General features: G+C 35.3%; 1 protein-coding gene and 1 long non-coding RNA gene across 6 annotated transcripts in view; one reads left to right on the top strand and one right to left on the bottom strand.

The window, feature by feature from the left end:
- The window catches only part of LOC110462479, a 3469-nt gene extending 424 nt beyond the window's left edge, over positions 1-3045 (bottom strand). The window contains exon 1 of the long non-coding RNA XR_002464289.1: positions 1880-3045. This is a non-coding gene — a long non-coding RNA (uncharacterized LOC110462479). The remainder of the gene's footprint in view (positions 1-1879) is intronic.
- Positions 3046-4977: 1932 nt separating this feature from the next.
- Positions 4978-21912, top strand: part of LOC110462439 (sodium-coupled monocarboxylate transporter 1-like) — a 32872-nt gene continuing 15937 nt past the window's right edge. For 2 of the 5 annotated variants that reach the window (XM_021516392.1, XM_021516391.1), the window contains exon 1: positions 20431-21707. The gene's annotated coding sequence lies outside the window, so the exon portion shown is untranslated. Of the gene's footprint in view, positions 5084-5851; positions 5921-13053; positions 13125-14600; positions 14750-15108; positions 17566-17774; positions 17967-20430; positions 21708-21912 lie in introns of those variants that run through there. The other 3 variants (XM_021516389.1, XM_021516390.1, XM_021516388.1) reach the window with 3 other exon arrangements.

Genomic DNA, 21912 nt, shown 5'->3' with positions numbered 1-21912 from the left:
ATATAATATACATGTAGAACAACGTAATATAATATACATGTAGAACAACGTAATATAACATACATATAGAACAACGTAATATAATATACATGTAGAACTACGTGATATTATATACATGAAGAACAACGTAATATAATATACATGTATACAACGTAATATAATATACATGTAGAACAACATTATATGATAAACATGTAGAACAACGTAATATAATATACATGTTGAACTACGTTATATAATATACATGTAGAACAACGTAATATAATATACATGTAGAACAACGTAATATTATATACACGTAGAACTACGTAATATGATATACATATAGAACAACGTAATATAATATACATGTAGAACTNCGAACTGTAACACGACACGTGAAGCTTCTTCAGGGCAAGCGGTATATCTGCTCCATCAGAGAATAGTGCAGCATCCGAAGTTGTTATCTGAATGATAAGAAATATACATATATATTAAGTTTCAATTTCATATAAAGACGAAAAGGTAAGTATTTGGTATTTAATTTACCATTCATCAAATAAAGTTAATACAGAAAGCTCACATTCAAGATGTGATAGCTAAATATACCCATTTTGCATACTAGTCAACTTCAAGTAGTAAATCTTTCTTTTGTCGGTTTCACTTTTGTCAGTTTCACTGATTTGGGGAAAATTAAAGAGCTGAGAAGCATTTGTTGTTAATCGAAAGACAAAAAACAAACGTTAGGCACATTAGAATGGCATGTTAATACAAAAGAGCCGAATAGTCTTTTACCGTTATTTAATGTCGTGCGATTCATTTGTCAATGACCTATATTTATAGACTACTGGATTTAACGGAATTGTTGACTTGCTAGCTTTTAAATGTAGTGTATACTAATTAAAAAACAATAACTCAATGACCCGTAAAAAGCAGCCCGCGTCTTGTGACTACCAGGTGATTTACCGCGGCCGACGCAGTTAACAGTCATTACCAGCCTTACATTATGTATCGAATTCAACACGAACAATTTATACAGAGTACACAGTGTATGTATACGATTCGCCTCCTTTCTACAAAAAACAATATACACATTCAACAGTCGGTATGATCTTCTAACCTACTTAAACTATATTTGGTTTGACAAAAAGATACTACCGTTGACTACACGATACTCTACCACGGCAGTGGCAGTATACAGTCTTTGCTAGCTTTACTTTCTGTATTATAACCAACGTGTGTAAGCACGAAAAACCTAGTAGCCGATTCGCCCCTCCATTATACACAAAACAAGATGCACATTCAACCGTTAGCATGCTTTTCTAATCTACTTTTATATTTTCTCTGTTCAAAAAGATATAACAAATGTAGACATGACTCATAACACGTGTTATTCCGATAAATGTATACCTATACGGGTCAATGTCACGCTCTAATAATGTAACTACTGTTTGACAATGTGATATAAATATATATCATCAATCTATTTTTCTTTGTGGTACAGAATGTCACTACAATCAGACTGCAATACCTATAACGCGCATGATCGGAAATACATATAATAGGTAACATCATGTGAGTGTAACTTTATATATAATGTATGTCTGGATATGTACATTCATTATTGAACTTAGCGGCTCGTCAACACATAACAAATCATTAGGGCCAATACAACGTAGAAAATATGGTGAAGGAAATACATTCAAGCTAATGATAGGTAAACGACGAACGTAGACTTGTAAAAGTGGGCTGAAGGTTTATCTCCTTCAAGCGTGATTTAATTTACACGATTATATGGCACAAATGGCACAGAAAACGAATAAAAATAGTTTGGAGTGTAATGATTCAAAGATGTGCCTTCCATTTTTGTTTTTTAATATATATAAATATAAGTAAAAACCTTTTCTCTTGGTCCGTTGCAGTTCTGGTTGGGGAAAGTTGACAATATCAGTTATAGGTTGATGATCGTTTGGATGGGACATCAAAGAGGAGTTGTGGTTCACTGATGGTGTAGGAGCTTTATACTCATTTGATCTAGGTGGTGGGCCGTACATCTTCCACGTCAACGCACGGTTCTGGGTTACTGACGGTGTTGTTGTTGTTTTATAACAAGAGCATCTTGACGGTAGATAGTCGCGGTTGCTATTTCCTCCTAAAGTATGTGATCCTGCGAGCGAGTTGTTTCCTTGAAGACCAGTGGATCTTGGTGTTTGAACATTTGTCTGCGACATACCGGGGTAGCTGCAGTTTACAGATGGTGTAGGAGTTGTTTTATAAGAAGTTGATGTAGGTTGGTTAACATTTCCCATTGACGACCCAGAGTATTTTTGGTTTGCATGAAGTGTTGGAGGTCTGTTAGTTTGTCTCTGTATGTGATTGCTGTTCCCTCCCAAAGTATGTGATCCTGTGCCAGCGGTGTTGCTTTGTACAGAGTACCCGGTCACTGCATTGGTATTTTCGGATCAGGGCCGCGATTTTGACCTATGCCTTCGTCTTCTGGCAGGTTTAGTGCTGATTTGAAAACCTTGGGTGTTTCTCCATTCGTTTGTTATTTGGTTTAAAACATTTTCTATGTTCGGAAATCCACGAATCCGAATGGAAACACCCATGTTTTTCGAGGTGTATTGGCGCTTAAACAGATTTTGTTCGAATATCTGCTTATCGACTTCTACTGTGGTTACCTTTCCAATCTTCTCCAATTTTTTATATAAATAAAGTCTTCTGTTACCTCTCACAACCAACCATTTCCAGTTGTAGTACATAGCTACCAGACATGGCATATCATCGACATCCAACTCATCGTATAGAAACTGCCGGAAGGTCTCTTCCAATGAAAGTCCATTACTGAACCTACAGCTAACGCTGTCGTGTGTGAAACGTAAAGTCGATGGTCGTACCTGATACAAACCAAATTCCGACATACTGCACACAAACAGTCGAATACAATTCAGTGTTTACATGTCCCGATAAAATGGCGTACGTAATCGAATATCCCTGCGTATCTATGAATATGCAGGTTATGATTATGTTCCTGTTTTAACAGAACAATGCTGGGTGGAGCGTTTCTACGAAGAACCACAGGGACTTGGGAATCAATGATAGAATGACTAATTTGAACTACACAAATGGAATGGCAAACTTGCAAAATGTGGATAAAACACTTGGTAAGACACCATTTCTAATATAAAAATGTTTATGGCTGCACATTGACTGCGTCAGGAAATCACATTTCGCGTGCATACAGAGGGTGACTTGCCAAATACTCATTTTGTTATCTCTAAGAAGATTGTTTTGAACGCGGCAGCAAGAAAGTTATTGTACATTTCTAAACCTTGCTAGGTTATTTTACTCTTTCAAGAGAAACATCATTTAGAAGGGGGATGGTTGCATTTAACCGAGTGTTTATACTTTATAAACATCAGTCACAACGGGCAAACGTGATCGATTTTCAGAGCCCTGTGTGTAACACAGTATCTACTTTCGCTTTCGCTATGAGGTTTTCAGAAAGTTTCTTTACCACTGAGCATTGTAAAGTATAAAAACCTTTCTTCTATTACGATTGCTTACTATGTTATATGGCTATTCTGGTAGTTGATAAACCTCATAGATAAAATAGATAGATATAATACAACCCAAAAAGTGTGTTTCTCTACGAAATTATAAGTGACTAAAACTCGCAGTGTTCACATTGTGTGTATGAGAGGCTTTCTGGAAGTTATATACTAGGATCGGTTCAGATATTTCAAATCATCTGCTACAGATATAACAATGGGTTGTTCATAGGGCATGACTGGTTTAGATGTAAAGGGTTTAACGTCCTATTGATAGCAAAGGCCATACGGAACGTGTGTTAGGCCCCCTAATGCATCAAATAACATCAAGCATATCATGTGTAAGCTTAATGCGTCAATTGTGAAATTAATATTACACCCTTATTGTAGTAACTACTGCTTTCATGGAAGGCGCCTAGTATAGCCTTAATGCATTACATGTTTATGTACACGAATCTTACTAAATACATATAATTCAAATATGAAATTAGGTACCACATCTGCGTGTTGGGGGAGACAATAGGCCTGCTGTACCCCCCTGAATGGTCGTAAGAGGCTACTATTGTGGGACCCTCCTAAGCTGGTCAGTTTCTTCCTTGCAACTGTTAAGGGGGACATTGAGGAAACCCAATAATAAACCTGCTTTATTCCACAACATTACAACTTATCTGCCACCCATATTGCCACACTCGGGATTTCTTTCGTTTCCTATCTATACGTTGATGCATTAGTTGAAATTGATTTAATACATATACATATATATACCTAATGCATCAACCTATTGATATAAAGTGTACATTAAGTTGAGATACGTTGATAAATAAGTTGAAGTAAAATAAATTCATTTATATACTTAATGCATCAACCTATCTTTATATATATTATATATCATACATTTGTTTGCGCATGGTTGTCACTAGTGTTACACAATACTAAATGATGTCTTTATTCCAAATATTATCAATGTAAAAAATAAATAATCGCTAAAGTGGGAGTTGCCAGACGGATTAAGTATCTGTGTTGAAGTGCATGTAGTCTCATAAAACGTTTACATCCATTATTTTCCCCTTTGTTAGAAGAAAAGCTTTTTGTTTCTACACAGTTATGCAAGCTTAAACATATAAATATAACACACTCTCAATTTTTCCATAATACTTTCTGTAACATTATCATTGATGGATATGCTACTTACTTTCATTCTGATGTGTAATAAGCGATGCAAACAATCCATTCAGTTCGAATGACGCCTTTCGTGGAAACGAAAGTAGACCTAGAATCTTTGTAATGGTATGGATCACGACCTACCATGATAGCGCTCATTTCTATTTTTAAAATGGTGCACATATATATGCATAACTGCTACGTAAAATACCAATTTAGAGAATGTCACGTGACATGTTTGGTATTTAGGTTCAATTTAACTTCCTTGTTGGCATAGTATGCTAGCTGCAGCTCCTTGACAGAATGGAGCTTACGGCGCCCCGATTTTTGATTTTTTCAGGGTGTTTACTTGTCTTCTTTGCCCTTTTAGGGACGACAGGAGCCTGGACTGGGTAAATGTCTTTTGTTTTATGTATACGTTTAACTAATTTTATCTGGTATTTCTATTTAGACTATTTTTCGTTGATTCTAAACCTGTAAAGATAGCAATGGGAAAATGTCAAGTTTGTCTTTAATCTAGAGTCTGGTCCACTGTGATCAGAAATTAAAACAACAACAGGCTATGTCCTATTTAAACCCAAATACATGTGAAGGAGTGAGGCTCTGTGCATTGTACATTTTACACACATATTGTCATACGGCGGATCTGTAAAGCATGACTGACTGCACGTGTTATAATTGTTAAAATTATACAAAAAAAAATGTTTTTAATTTTTATGCATATGATCATTTCATTCACTTCTTTAATACAAAAATAATCTATTGTTGTGTGTTTCAGGAGGGTAATATTTTTCAAAACTTACCACCTGTGACCTGTATTGTTAAAATAATGTATAAATAGATTTTAGTTTGGTTACATAGGATCAGTTTATCCACTTCTTTATTCAATTGCTAATATATTATTGAGTGTTTCAGGAGGGTATGATTTTTTTTCAAAAAACATGTATTGTTGAGATTGCTATATAAATAAATTTTAGTTTCTATGCATAGGATCATATAATCCACTTCTTAATTCAAATACCAATATATAGTAGTGTGTTTCAGGAGGGTATGTATTATTTTTCGAAGGATGTATTATTGATATTTCTTTTAAGATATAGTTTTTTATGCATAAGATCATTGTTCTTCTTAATCGCATGAAATATATTGTTGTGTTTCAGGAGTGTATGTAGCAGAGCAGTCAAAGCTTTTCGCTACCAGAGTTATTGCTACTACTTGACATGGCTTCGGTAAGTAACAATTTTTCACTTAAATCTTATAGTTAACAAGAATATATAAGCTAACTAATGGGGGACGTTGGACAATAGTATAGTTTGACATAATGGTATAAATGAAATGTCAGACGAGTGTATGCATTATATAGAGTAAATGCAAGGTACAAAAAGTAAAGTGGAATCCGTCGTACTTAGGGATGAGTTATGTGGACGCTTACATTTCCGGGACATCTTGTATTTTTTCTCCTTGCACTTTTCAAGTTCTCCATGTGAATTGTTCCTTGTTCTCTTGTTGTGTTTAATGTGTCAAAGATCAAAAGTGAGTGGGTCCAATAACAATAGCACAATTTTTTATTACGAGATAGCGAGTCGTTATGACGATATAGTAGGTCGTAATAATGAGATGGTTATGCCGTTATTACGTAATAACCATGTCGTTATTATAACCATATCGTTATAAATATATTACGAGATGGTAAATCGCTATCACGAGTTGCATGTCGCAATGAAGAGATCGCTATGTCGTAATTACGAGACAGCTACATATGAATGTCGTTATTTTACATTATAACCTTATATCGAATACACTGGCAACAATTCTAACGAGTCACTTCTAAAGCGACCTAGCCGATCAAAGGTTTTTTGCGTGTGTGAATGTTGGAAAGATCATATGGATTGCTTTATAAGGGTCGCAATGGAGTGCCCTATAAAAATCCGGTGTATGTCCGTCCGTCCGTCCGTCCGTCCACACTATCATTACTTGACATTATCTCGAAAACCTAAAGACTTATCTTTCTAAAATTTGACAAGCTGATACACTGTGAATTGTAGATGAGCATTAGGGGTTTAGAAATTATCTAAAGTCAAGGTCAAGGTTACAGTCTCTTTAAATATACCGTGGGGATACCGTCCTAATATCGGAATCATAAAGTCTAATCTTTTCGAATTTCGACATGGTAATACGCTGTTTTATGTAGATGCGCAATTTTGTTTTAATTTTCATTTTAGTCCTTTATCGAATGGCGAAGCCTTCGCTGACTTGTCAATGTTCTAGTTAAAATTTTATCAAAATGTATGACCAGTTAGAACTTTGGCTCGGTATCTATATTTTCCTCAAGTTAAAAATATATTACTTCTTAGAGTTAGTAATCATAGAAAAATATGGAAAATCGCATCATGGTTAATGACCAGAAGCAACGTTATTGACACTTCTCTCTACACTACGGTCCAGTATTGGTTTTATGTTGACCAATCCGAATGGTATATTCTATTGACTGCATTCAATGCTGTTCATTTTTAGTTCAGCTTCAGATGAAGCGGATGCCCCATACGTGTTTGTTTTTGTAACCTTTTAAAATATACACTTAATAAATAATGATTTTTTGTTAGCAAATTGTTCCTGATAATAACGGTAACATTGCATTGAGTAGCCCATTCAAAGTCATCCGCAGTCTTGTTGTCAAACGTGACGTTATTGGAATATGGCGCCAAATGTAACGCAACAAAACGCAACAAAATCCTGCAGTTTGTTGATGTTGTAAAATGTTATGTTGTTGCAATTTACAAATGTAATACATATTCAAATTGATGGGTTTCTTTTTAATACCGTTTATTTATCACAAATTTGACAAAAAAATACCAAGTTTTTCACTCGTGTTGCATCTGACGAGTAGTTTTAAGCTCACCTGGCCCGAAGGGCCAAATGAGCTTATGCTATGCCGAGGTGCGGCGTCCGTCGTCCGGCGTCAATATTTTACTTTAAACAAGTTCTTCTTAATAACCAAAAGGCCTAGGGTGATGATATTTAAGCAGAAGCAAACTGGGATTAAGGACTACAAAGTTTTTAAAAATAAATGACATTCACATATTTCCAAGGTCACAGGGGTCAAATATTGTAAAAAACTTTTACAAATTCTTCTGTGATGCAGAGTAACCAAGTTTGTAAACAACTTCTGAATAACAAAGAGGTCTTGTATAATGATATTAGGCTAGTAAAATGCTAGGATGAAGGGCTAACAAGTTTGTTCAAATGAATGACCCTCACTTACATTCAAGGTCACAGGGATCAAATATGTTTAAAACCTTCTTCACAATAACAAAGAGGCCTAGGGTTATGATATTTGGCTAGTGGCATGCTGGAATGGAGGACTTCAAAGTTTGTTAAAAAATAATGACTTTGATAAATATTCAAGGTCACAATGGTCAAATAAGTTTTAAACCTTTAAACAACTTATTCTGAAAAATCAAGAGGCCTAGGATAATGATATTTTGTCAGTAAGATGTTGGGATAAAGGGCTACCAAGGTTGTTCAAATGAATGACCTTGGCATATATTCAAGGTCACATGGGTCAAATATGTTTAAAACCTTTAAATGACTTCTTCTCAATAAGCAAAAGGCCAAGGTGATGATATATGGCCATTAACATTCTGGGATGAAGGACTACCAAGTTTGTTAAAATGAATGACCTTCGCCAATATCCAAGATCACAGTGGTCATTATATGTCTAAATCTTTGAATTACTTTAAAATATTTTGCCAAAATCATGCTTGGTTGGAAGACTATAACTCTGTTCAACCTAATGTCCTTGTTCGATAGTCAAGGTAACAGGCGTCATATGTTTAAATCTTTTAATAGCGAGCGCTTTTTGTATCGTACGCTTGGTATATATAGTTCAAGCAAAAAGCTAAATATAGTAATACAAAACGGAACTTCAATACTACTCGATCTTTTTTTCTTTACATCGTGCAGAACGGACTTTAAAATTTGTGACGCTTTGATTGGTTATTAATAGATCTGAAGTTAAACAATCGCCGTTTTAAACATCTCCTTGGGAATAGAAATATGTTTCAAATCGTAGCTTATTTACGTGAACTTTGCAAACGTATTCGTTATGATTTGAAGTGTTTCTTCCCTAAAACTGGTTTAAGAATTAAAGTTATTGATGTTTTTGACAAATGATACATGGTAATGAATGATATATACATACTTGCCAACCATTTGAAAAAAAAATTATGGGGGAGAAGCCGTGTGCTCAAAATCAAATATTACAAAACAATGCCCCATAGGTAAAAAAAACACTTTAGAGTGTCAATCGTCTTTTAAGTTGTTTTTTCTGATGAAATCATTGGGTATCAGAACAGTTAAGCAAGTTTACTGGCTGAAAATGGTCAATTCTACCAAGGACTTAGATAGCAATCTTATTCCGTGGTCTGACCTGTGAGTCGAAAGGTGTTAAGGGGACGTAACTCACGAGATCTGGAAATATAAGCTACATGTAGATATGATTCGTCATTTCACCAAGGAATTAGACTAGACCTACTGTAGGTCCATGACTTTGACTAATTTGTAAATGTTTCACTTTTTGAAACGTGTGAAGTAATCAGTTTTTAAATATGAAAATGAAAATTGATTAACTGATTACATGTAACGTTTTAGTCAATCTTCAACCACATGCATAATTCATTCAGATATGTGGTCACAAACACTAGCTATAGACCATTGGTATACCTGGTCACAAACCCTACCAATAGATCATTCTATTAAACTCTAATTATACTATAAACTAGTGAGATACCTGGTTACTAACACTAATTATAGTCCACTGAGTTACCTGTACCTAGTCGCGAACAGTAACAGACACACTCCCTATGGACAACAGAGATACCTGGTTACAAACACTTATTATAGTTCACGGAGTTACCTGTACCTAGTCACGAACAGTAACATACACACTACCTATGGACAACAGAGATACCTGGTTACAAACACGAATTATAGTTCACTGAGTTACCTGTACCTAGTCACAAACAGTAACAGACGCACTACCTATGGACAACTAAGATACCTGGTTACTAACACTAATTATAGTCCACTGAGTTACCTGTACCTAGTCGCGAACAGTAACAGACACACTCCCTATGTACAACAGAGATACCTGGTTACAAACACTTATTATAGTTCACGGAGTTACCTGTACCTAGTCACGAACAGTAACAGACCCACTACCTATGGACAACAGAGATACCTGGTTACAAACTCTAATTATAGGTCACTGAGTTACCTGTACCTAGTCACGAACAGTAACAGACGCACTACCTATGGACAACTGAGATACCTGGTTACTAACACTAATTATAGTTCACTGAGTTACATGTACCTAGTCACGAACAGTAACAGACGCACTACCTATGGACAACAGAGATACCTGGTTACAAACACTAATTATAGTTCACTGAGTTACCTGTACCTAGTCACGAACAGTAACAGACGCATTACCTATGGACAACTGAGATACCTGGTTACAAACACTAATTATAGTTCACTGAGTTACCTGTACCTAGTCACAAACAGTAACAGACGCACTACCTATGGACAACAGAGATACCTGGTTACAAACACTAATTATGATTCACTGAGTTACCTGTACCTAGTCACGAACAGTAACAGACGCACTTCTACTATGGACAACAGAGATACCTGATCACAGAAATATAGTTCACTGTGATACATTGACACAAAAACTTACTATAGATCACGGAGATACCTATTTACAAACACTTATTATAGACCATTGAGATACCTGGTCACAAACACCTACATTAGACTAGTGACGTAATACTTCCTCAGAGATCAAGTCAAGGTAAAAATATCTTTTTAAATATCACGTGTGTGAGATGTTTACATATTTGAGTTGTTAGTTTGTAAACAACCTCAAGGACGAGCACTGCTTTAATATGTTATTTGCATTCATAGCCGTCTTACTCATCGAGATATATACATGTACAGGTGTGAAAGTTAAGTGTATAATTTACAAAATTATATATAATGTAGTATGGCAGGTTTTGGCTGTATTGTATTGGAGGTAATATAAAACCCTTGCAGCTGTGAACACGTCAGCTTTGTTTTTTAGAAGCTGAAATCATTAATATAAATTTGTCTTGAGCAAATCTAAGTAATTTCATAACTGACACACCCTTAAAAGCTTTTTAACTTTTTGATGTATTGGTTTTGTGCATCCAATTAAGTGTGTTATAGTCATATGAATAACATATCTTCTGATATCGATTACTTTTAATTTTAGAGATATACTTTGAAGACGCTTCACGATCAGTAGATCTCTTTACACACGTGTGCCACGACATCGGTCATAAAAATTCAATTTATCATAACTCGGTCAATTTTTCAAATATCTAGCTGAAGTTTGGTACGAATACCTGTAGGTGTATCGTAGTCATATGAATAACACACAGGGGCTCGGTTTCGGGATACTTTCGGTTAGTAATAACCCTATACAAAAATGTACACACCAGTAAATAACAGCAACACTTTTCATCCGTTGTTCATATACATTCTAAAACCTTAGAAAAAATGATGGTACTGAGGTTTTTTGTATACCCTAAATTTTTATAAGGTTTTAGAACGTGTATAAACACCGGATTCGATAAAAAGTGTTGCTGTTAGTTACTGGTGTGTATAGGTTTATTACAAACCGAAAGTATCCTGAAACCGAGCCCCTGTAGAATAACATCTTCTGATGTCGCTTACTTTATAGGTTAAGTTTAGAGGTAATATCTGAAGACGCTTCAGGATCTCTAGAGCTCCACTCGCACACGTGTGCCACGCCGACAATCGTAACATTCAATTCATCAGAATTCATTTTTTCAAACATCTAGCTGAAATTTGAAACATATACCAATAAAAGTCTAATGAATAAAATGTCCTCTTACGTCGCTTACTTAAGTAAGCATTTTTATCTTGTTTTTGGCCTTACTATAGCTTATATGGGGAAATATCACTTTAGGGTACAAATTCAAAGTTAGTTGGAATGACTATCATGTGACTGAAGTTTGATGGTATGAAATTAAGAACCTGGCCCTTCCCTAGGGCCTGTAGGGAGGGGCAAAAGAGGGCAAATCGGCTCCAGATATGCTAGAATCAAACACTCTTCATGGATGGAAAGGTCCTAAGTAGCTATATCTGAAATTGTTATTTCATTACCCCCGTGTCGTTCATTCCTCCACTTTATCATTTTTTCTCTCAAAATTGTCAGCACTATATACTGTATGTCAGACAAAAATGATATATCAATAATATATGTTGGTCACTCCCAATATGAATTTCTCTCAAGGAATTAAAAAAGCCTTTTCTGGATTAAATGAACTTTTGTTCTGTTTTTGTTTGGATTTTACACCACTACAACGAATAACATAATTGCATTACAACTCAGTTCCATGTATCTCTTGTATAACTTGGTGAGATCACTGTTGTATATTTTTCATTTATGTGTTGTAATTGCAATGATCCTGTTTATATCTATTGCAGCATCTGGCTTCTGACGATACTGGTACATTGGTACCATGCTTTAGGTTCAAAATATGATATAATGCATTCTTACATTACGATGTAAATGATTAAATTGTTTTATCATTTGGTTATTCAAAAGGAATGGATATTGCAGCCATTGCTTCTCTAATATTGGAATATTGAGAAATTGAATGCTGGTTTAGAGTTACAAAATGGGAACCATAATTAAATATATATACATAATTTTGATTTAGAATCGTCTTTCATAACTACTACATATGTAAATACTGATTTAGAATCATCTTTGAGCTAATTTTATTGTGTTTGCATGTCACATACATGTATAGACCAGGTAAAGCTTGTAAATGTTGTAACATCATCAGTTCTTTATGTTTGTCTATGTGTACTTAGAAATTACAATGCTCTTTGCAGGTTATGAAAAGATTAATACACTCATACTAATTGTGATTGCTCCTAGGGTCCTGTCACTATAATGAAAAACACCTACTGGCAATCCATAGACAACTACCAAAGTTTTCTGCAGGTCTGTTACCACCCAGTAATACAATCATGCTAGCCCCTTCAAGGGGTCATACATGGCCGAGATATACAACATAATAAGTAGTGAACTTTAGTTTGGTTGTTGTTTTGAAAGAACAAATACAAGCCCAACTTATGTTTCAAAGTAAACATTGACATTTTGTACTAGCCTGGGGCATTGGGCTTGGCAATTTAGGCAAACATGAACTGACCTCACTGATCTCACTGTTTCCTTTATGATTCGACATCTGACCTTTAACTTTTGAAAAAATTGGACTGGGGCATATCTTCTTTACTATTTCAGTAACCAGCTTTAGTGTACAAGGATATCTTTGGATGGCAGAGTGAAGAATGCAAGATTTAGTTCACTGTGACGTATGACTTGACCTTTGATTTTTACTTTTAAAAATATTTGTACGGGGCATATGCTATTTCACATGGAGTAAATATATTTGGTGAACGAGGAAATCTTGGGAGGGCGGAGTGAAGTAGGTCACTATGACTTCACTGTGACCTATATGCTTCCTGACATAAGTGTACTGTTTGTGTATATAAATTCGTACCGGTGGCCATGGGGTCTATATGGATTGCTTTGCAATAATTTGCCTTGTTAATACATATTTTCTATGCACAGTAGATCATATTTCTTAAATTTTGTTTTGAGAAAATTTGCCCTAAAAGGATCAGGCAATATATTGACAAGGGTGTTAAAATAATAGTAGATAAGTAATATAACAACAAAAAGGCCTACATGGAATACCTGATAGGGTTTCTTAACTAAAACACATTTTTTTAAACTACCATTCATTTTTTTTTCATGGAAGAATATTCAGCGCACGTATGTTCTAAGGAGGGATTCTGCTCGTTTTGTTACCCTAAAATTCTTATTTTGGGCGCTGCAGGCGCCTGGGATCTACCCTATCATTACAAAGGTTACTGCACCATGTGCGCTCGCTTATAGGCAGTGCCTATTTCATATTAGGTTCTTATGAATCAAACACTGATATTCTGTCTGTAGCTGTATTAAGTCCACTTTTAAGATTACAAGTGTGAGATTAATACCAGGTGCGCTATTCAGGCCCGTTGGGCCTCTTGTATCCATTTACTTTATTATTTGCCATACTCCGAAAATATAAAGAATATTTAACTGGAAACTGGTAGGTATTATCAGTTTTTGTTTTTACTTGCATTGTTATAAAGTATGCCCAAAGTGTCGATTTGATAAATGGAAGTCAGTTCTGAGCAAAACAATATATAGAGGAACAGTTACCACATTAGTAAGCGCAGTAGATCGATCACTATCTCCGCAATGTCCAACAAAGCAGTTGGCTCCGATTCTTATTCTACAAGAATGGTAAGCATAATACAAACAGCATTACTCTATGTTATAGTGTGAAGTTATTAAAGCATTGAACTATTTTCAGTTAGAAGGCATATGCATTATGAACTCCAACTGGACAAAGGCAAATGCAATGAAACGCGATTTGCTTTGTCAAGTTGGAATTCATATTGCCGATGGATGCTAACTGAAAGCATTTAAATTCTTCAATTTACCTTTTGTGGGATCTGTTCATTTCATAGAATATTAGATAACACTTATTATTATTCAGCATTCAGCTCAAATAATGTATGTATATTGTATATTGTATGCTTGTTCCATGAATAGAACAGCCATCGCCTAGGAAGGGTTAGTGGTTTCCAATATAAAATTTATGATATCATAATAATGATGACGTCAACAATCGGTCCATTGTATCCATAGCCTATATGAATAAGTAGATTTGGTAGGGTTATATATTGGCAATACCAAACGCTATAATTTGTTCCATCAAATTTAAATTGTTTTTTCAGGGATGACCCACAGAGAAGATGTACCTTCTCAGAGAAAAACATTCAGCTGCCAGGGCTTATCAGCCTCAAATCCTTTCACAAACACAGCTGAAATGTAGAATGAGAGAAGAGAGTTTTAATCTAGGAATAAATTCCGGAGACTGGTACATGTAAGAGTATCATATATGTAATAATGATTTAAAACACCTCCAAATTAATTTTTCTACGATGGTATTGAAACTGCACGCGGTTTTAGGTATTTTACACCAAATTGTATAAGTCTGTCCATAGAATTCATTTTGTGTTGTACAACCAGAACAACGACCATAATGTTTCGTTCTGAGAACAAACCTACCTGTCAATAATAATAAAAAACTAGTGCAAAACAATGAGAAAATCCTGTTAACTTTGTAACTAGATATACGTATAGTTTGTGAATGTCACTTCATCTCCTTTTTGTAACAATGGGCGAAAACATTAGTGTATGTCAAATAACTAAAAAAAATACAAAAATATATTCCCTTTTCAGGTTAACCTTCACGTTTTCTGCTATGACAGGCGGTTACAGAAACCCGACAAATACAAAGAACGACCAACCTTAAGCTACGGAGTACTACACCGGAAGTATCCAAACAATCAAGGTGATGCAGTTCCGATTTGATTTTGAAGATCATGTGCACTGCAACAGCTCCTGTCCATCACGGTCATAATTGGAAGTGGAAAAAGACATAACCACATGTGTCGTAATAATTTTCTACATTTTGTGCATCCGGTATATCTGTCTGTGTTAATTAGTTAACGAGTTCTGTTAATATCTCCTATCTTTCTTGTGTATTTCAATTCAACATTTCTCACTTTTTTTAAAATATTTAAAAGTAGATTCTCTAACATCCTCAAAAACAAAAATAATTCGTATGAATATGTTCAAATTATTTGCCCAAATAAAAACAATTCTAAGAAGCTTGAAGACCGAACGTGGTAAAAATCTGACCATGCGAAACCAAAAACTATTTGCAATTGTTATAGATAAATGTTATTATTTTGACTAAATATGGGCCATCTACCTATTTTCACTAATGGAAGATTATGCTTTGTTCAAGTCACCTATCAACGATCGTTGGTCTGGCTGTTTAGATGCATTCAGCGGGATCGCTGATTATACATTGGAAGTATTTAAACTGCAGCCAAATCAACATTCCAAAATTATAGAGGAGCCTGATCCCCTTGGACCTGTTAATATGCATCGAATGAACCACACCACTTCATCTAATGTTTTCACCAAAACGCATACCCCTTCTGAACCTGGAATGTACAGCCGGATTTTGGAGATCAGAGATGTAGCTAACAACTCTGTCTACGTCAGAAGATTCCCTCTGTATGACCCAGTATCAGTAAGCACGATCAGCAATAATAATAAGTGTTTGTAACTTCTGCTGAAGCAGACTCTGGGCATAAATGGCAGTCCTGGTATGGGAACTCTACTGGCGGTCGAACATATATAGACATTACTTGTAAGGATTACTTCTTAAACACACTTCACGAAAATAACTGCTTCCTCAACTCTATCAGTCCCTATCCTATTCAACTGGATGATGGAGGAAGACGTGGGAAGGATACAAGAGGATATTCCCACGGTTTGAGGATAACGAAGGAGAAAGGAAGACGGCGAAGATCCCCAACGTCCGGGGTATTGTACGCTTCGGCACTATGACTGACTATGATAATAGTCGTGGATTATCGCTGATAGATCCTCCTGGCGTACACTGACTGGTATTAAAGATGGCGACACTGAGCTTTGTAATCCAGGCGCCTTTGAGGACGGAAGTACGGCAAAAGTATGGGTTCCCGCTCACGACGCCATGGGAAACACTAAAATAGAAACAACACTTGTTCATTTTGACATGTCTCGGCCAGATGTCATCACTGAACCCTCAATACAAGCCAAGATCGAAAGCGGAACCTTCCCGTTTTCCGGTCTGTAGAATAATTTATAAATCAGTATTCAAGGTAAAGGAAACTTATAGTTAGAATTTACAAAGAGGGATTTCGTTTACCTGATGCAGATAAAATGTTCATATTACAAATAGGGCAAAAGGAAGTTGCCCACGCTGAATTGTGACAAGTAACATACTTTGCTTAAACACAGTATTTTTTCGGCGATAAAGTGAAATAGGCCCTTTGGACGATAATCTCTTTACACTTTAATCAGATTGCTACAAATGTAGTTCGACATTTCAATAGTTGTGTTTGGAGTAATTTTTTTCTCTAAGTGTCGATATGGTGTACTGTTTGTTATATTAATATCTTCTTCATATATAAACAAATATTAACAGAAAGTTGCATAGTCACTTTCAAAATTCAGAGAAGCCCAAGGTTAATGACAGCAATACTTAAGTAAAAAATAGCCTGATTTTCCCTTATTTATAATATTTTCAAAAAGTTTGCGAAGGTAATGCAAAAGATAAATGTACGTCTCGAATTTATATAAGACAACGACAATGGGACAGGCCCTGTAAACAGTAACGCACATAAACAACGAAATGACTAACATGGACGCTATTAATAGACATAGAGAAATACCCTATAAGACAAAGACAGCAGGTCACGCCCTGTAAACAGTAACGCACATAAACAACGAAATGACCCTTCGAGGACAACAGCCGGACAAACAAGTAACAGACAAACATAGACATGATACAAATACAGGACTAACATGGACGCTATTAATAGACATAGGGAAATACCCTATAAGACAAAGACAGCAGGTCACGCCCTGTAAACAGTAACGCACATAAACTACTTTGTCCATGTGCCTCCTGTATTTGTACCATGGTTATACTGTTTTTGTCTGTAACCTGTTTTAGGATGGCACGGGACTTTTTGTCTTTTTGAGTGCAGTGCTTTTCTACGGGACACTCTTCCATAATACGACATGGACAGCATGGCTACGAATTTTCCGACTACGTTTGACTACGCCTAGTCAAAGGTAAACAATGATTATGAATCTGTAAAAAAAAGATCACTCGCTGGAAAACTTTTTATCTCCCGAAGAACATTTTTTTCACATCTAAAATTCAAACCCGAATTACGACATGTTAAGTCCACGAAAGTCGTACAAAAAATGCATTTCTTCTACGATGTAACAGTTATATGCTGATATGAAATATAAATCAAAGTCAGATATATATGTTGTAGAACAAGGCATATTCACGGAGCTTCAACGACGACATTATTTACTATGGTGAAGTGGATCTCACGTCCGAGCCATGGGCACTGTCGGGGAAGAATCTCTCACTAGAACAAGAAATCAGGTCCGGTTGTTTTGCCACCACATGTTATCCAGTCAACACTCGGATGCTGATACCATCGTAATTAAGCCACTGAAAAGTAAATACACTTGTCTTGTTATAACAATTAGAAATGATTGTTGCTAAGTGAAAATTGTTGTGTAGTTGTATTTTTTCAGCAAACAACTGTCAACATTTGCCCATGTTACTAGAATAAAATAACATTCATACGTAAAAGGATGAATACTTGTGAAGTGGTTTTCTTGTAAAGTAAAAAAGACAATGTGGATGAACATGTGCATGAGCGACTCTTCAAATTCGCCTTCGACACGTGCAAAGGCAAGGAATGGAATACCTTGCGAACAAAAAATTGTTCGACTTAAAAATATTTGCTTAATTATACATCATACACTTTCTGTATATGGTGCATCGGAGTTTAGCTGCAAGAAAAATCCTCCTCACGTTAGTCAACGAGTTTAAAATTCAGGGTTCGATCTGGTGCATAACGAGGAAAATGACAGCAAAAGAGGGGTAAGAATCATAGTTTTCTAAATAATTGCCTGAAAATGGAACTGAAGAATATATTAAATCAAAGAACTGAAAGCACTTCATACGCATGCTTTCTTGATGTTGCAATATGTTCGTAGTTATAAAACATTTTAAGAAAAAAGAACACAATACAGTCAGTTGAGATGCAGGATAAGGACCATTTAAATTTGTGGAAACTGATGTGAACGGGTATTTATTCTTATTTAATGTCTGTGTTGGCGATAGCCTATAATGTATTTTCCCTCCGCGGATCAACTACAAGTACTGATTCGAGAGCTTTTTGCTCTGCTTCTTCCATAAATAAAGCGTGGACTTTTGAATGCATAACTATATGACTGTTGCAATATCTCCTTAGTGTACTAGCCTATTGGTAGAGGGTGAAACATATACTTCCTATAGACCAGCAGTACACATGGCACAAATGTATTTAGGTCAACTAGTATCTAAATGTTATATGTCAGTATACACTTTTTCGTATGATTATTTTGATGATAACAGTATGAAACCTAACTCAACTCCACATGACAAACGAAGAGAATAAAACAATGAATTATTTGTACCTTTTATTAGCTATAGCGTAATTGTATTCCCCAAGCGGAGCACATATTTAATCAATGCTCTGGTGTTACAAAGTTCAACAGGATACATGTAAATTTCACTGATTGGTGTATTCAGTCAGCCTTACCGGGGCAAAGTATTGCAAGGCAATTTATAGTTGCCCACCGGTAATGATTTCTATATTAAACAAACAGTACACTTATGTCATGCAGCATAGGTCGCGGTGAGGTAATACAATGTAGTGATATAATTCTTACACTTTGCATATTATCATTACAACTTGTCTTTGTACACCAAAACTGATTAAAATTTCAGGTAAAATAATACACACATTTTCAAAAGGAAAGTTCAAAGGTCAAGTCATAAGGTCACAGTGACCTTATCGTTGCCTCTGCATTCCTCAATTCCAATATGTCCTTGTACCCCCAAATCTGGTTACTCCCATGTGAAATGGTGTAGAAGATATGCCCCGGACAAACATTTTCAAAAGTGAAGGTCAAATGTCAAGTCATGTCACAGTGAGTAAGTAACCACTTGGGCAATACTTTGTGTTTCCATGCTCTTATCAGAATTTGATCAAACCGTACTGAGCTGACAGCAGAGGAGTTTTTAATTCCTACAGTCGGAATAAAGTATGCGTATCTCTGTGTATAAATCCATGCAAATTATTCAGAGGAATTCGTGCTGTTTGACACAGACAACGTAATTCAACAAAACTATTATTGTTTATGGCGGGATCTACCCAAACATTCATGTACGATTACCTTAAAATACATATACAGATATGTTACTTTACGAGAGCTTATACATTCCACAAATAGTGAAATATCGCATATAAGGAAAGGGAGACAAATCTTACAAATAATTTGAAACGAACAAAATGTCTTTATAGAATATTTCATTGAAGGTATACAATTAACGTGAAAACGGCAGATTTGTATACCAGGTAAAATACAAATATATTTTTTTCATAAAAAAAAATTGAATCTGAGCAATTAAACTGGTGTAGCATAAATGGTTTTGTAATATGAGTAGCATGAACAGCGAGTTGAAATAATACAAGATTTATCTCGTTAAATTCGGTTTGGATTATCAAGTTAAGCGTCCTATTAACAGCCATGGTAATTAACGAACGAGTATCATGTGTGGTATGTATGTGTATTGTAGGCGGTATGTTGGTATATTTGATTGAGCAACAAAAACATTGCACTTAATCAGCATTTTCATAACACAAAATGGACGACGTTGACTAGTTTGGTTGAACACCGTTCAATAACGATCGATTTTGGTATGAACGTGTTTAATGGTACATGTACGCAAACTGCATACGCTAATGGATAACCTGAACACTAACAAAACAACAGATTATTGTTTTAGGTAGGGTATGAGTGTAATAGATGATGTTGTTGATACATAGATGAAGATGATGATGATGATGATGATGATGATGATGATGATGATTTACATTATGCAAAGATGATAATGATGACGATGATGTGATGATTATATGATGATGATGATGATGATGATGGTCACTGTGGTTTTTATGATAATGATTTTGATGTGAGTCGATACGCTTATGAATATGTTGTGTTGATTATGATGTGAGTCAAAGTATTTAGATGATGATTATGATGATGATGGTTAGGATAATTGAGATACGAGTGTTTCTGTGTGTATTGTCTGTTTGATGTAGATGTAACAAACAAAACAAAAAATATAAAAATATAAAAATAAAAATAATACAGATTGCAACAACGAAATGAGTGATGTGAAACAGTTAATCGTAAACATAATCTGCTGTCTCCATCAACATTAAGTATGTACTTTGTCAATGAATCATGTTACATAATAAACAGCGTGCCATCATTATTCCTTTTCAAGCAACTGTGTAACTTATTAAGTACATCTGAGATGATATTGCATATCTTGCTCACGCTGTTATTGATTAGCTAAACGTCGCTCCTTCAGATTGCTCTGCTTTCAAACCATCTTCTGTTTTTATTATATCCACTGGTCATAACCACACGAATAGTTAAGAAGTGTGCATGCGTTATTCCCATGTATCAACCGCCTGTCATTAGCATATAATTATACAGACAGGTATTTTGATATAATATGAACCTATATTATTGATATTACAAAACCTCTAATGTTAAATTTTAACACGCCTGAGGAACATTTACATACAATGTTTTGAGCAGAACAATCCCTCGAAATAAGAAGAAAGCAAATCGACACAGTTAGCCAAATGCAATGAACTTTTTTTTGTACCATGACTATATAGTCCCTTGAGAACTTATCCCGGCTACATGTAACATGTTTTTTGAAACATCTGAAAAATGTAGCTAAAGCAAAAAGTTGCATATAAATCCATTTATAATGGGACGACCATTTAACTTTCTGTTTCAAATTTTTTTTTCTTAAATGTGTTTTACGTGTAAACATGTCAGAATAAATTAAATCTGCAAGGTAACAGCTCAGTCATGTCGGAGACGGATTGTCCTCAGGCTGAGAATATACCGAGAAAGGCCTATAAACTATTCTACTTACCCACGTGGCCATTTTATCCACGCCCGGCTTATGCCAGTAATGTACATGCATTGATTATAAATAATTATCATCACTTTATGCCCGTTCACGCAAATGTCCACCATAGGCGGACCAAGAAAGATAATTCATATAGATCGAATACGGCGTTTGAATAGCTGGATGTAGTCTACCAGGAAGTTTGGTAAGTATCTAAAACCAGATAAACGGATTACACAATTCTTTGTGCAGTTTGATACAATTTATATACATAAGTTATATTAAAATCGGTAATGATGTGTAAGGAGACAATACTACTTGTTACTAAAGATTAATATATCGTAGAGTAGGTTTTTTAAACGTTGAAGTGTACAAGTCTACATGTGTATATCGTATTAGCTTGGTATGGC

This window comes from Mizuhopecten yessoensis, unplaced genomic scaffold (genome assembly GCF_002113885.1).
Source record: "Mizuhopecten yessoensis strain PY_sf001 unplaced genomic scaffold, ASM211388v2 scaffold10797, whole genome shotgun sequence".
NCBI lineage: Eukaryota > Metazoa > Mollusca > Bivalvia > Pectinida > Pectinidae > Mizuhopecten > Mizuhopecten yessoensis.
The sequence above is the reverse complement of the archived record's forward strand: the minus strand, read 5'-3'. Positions and strand labels throughout refer to the sequence as shown.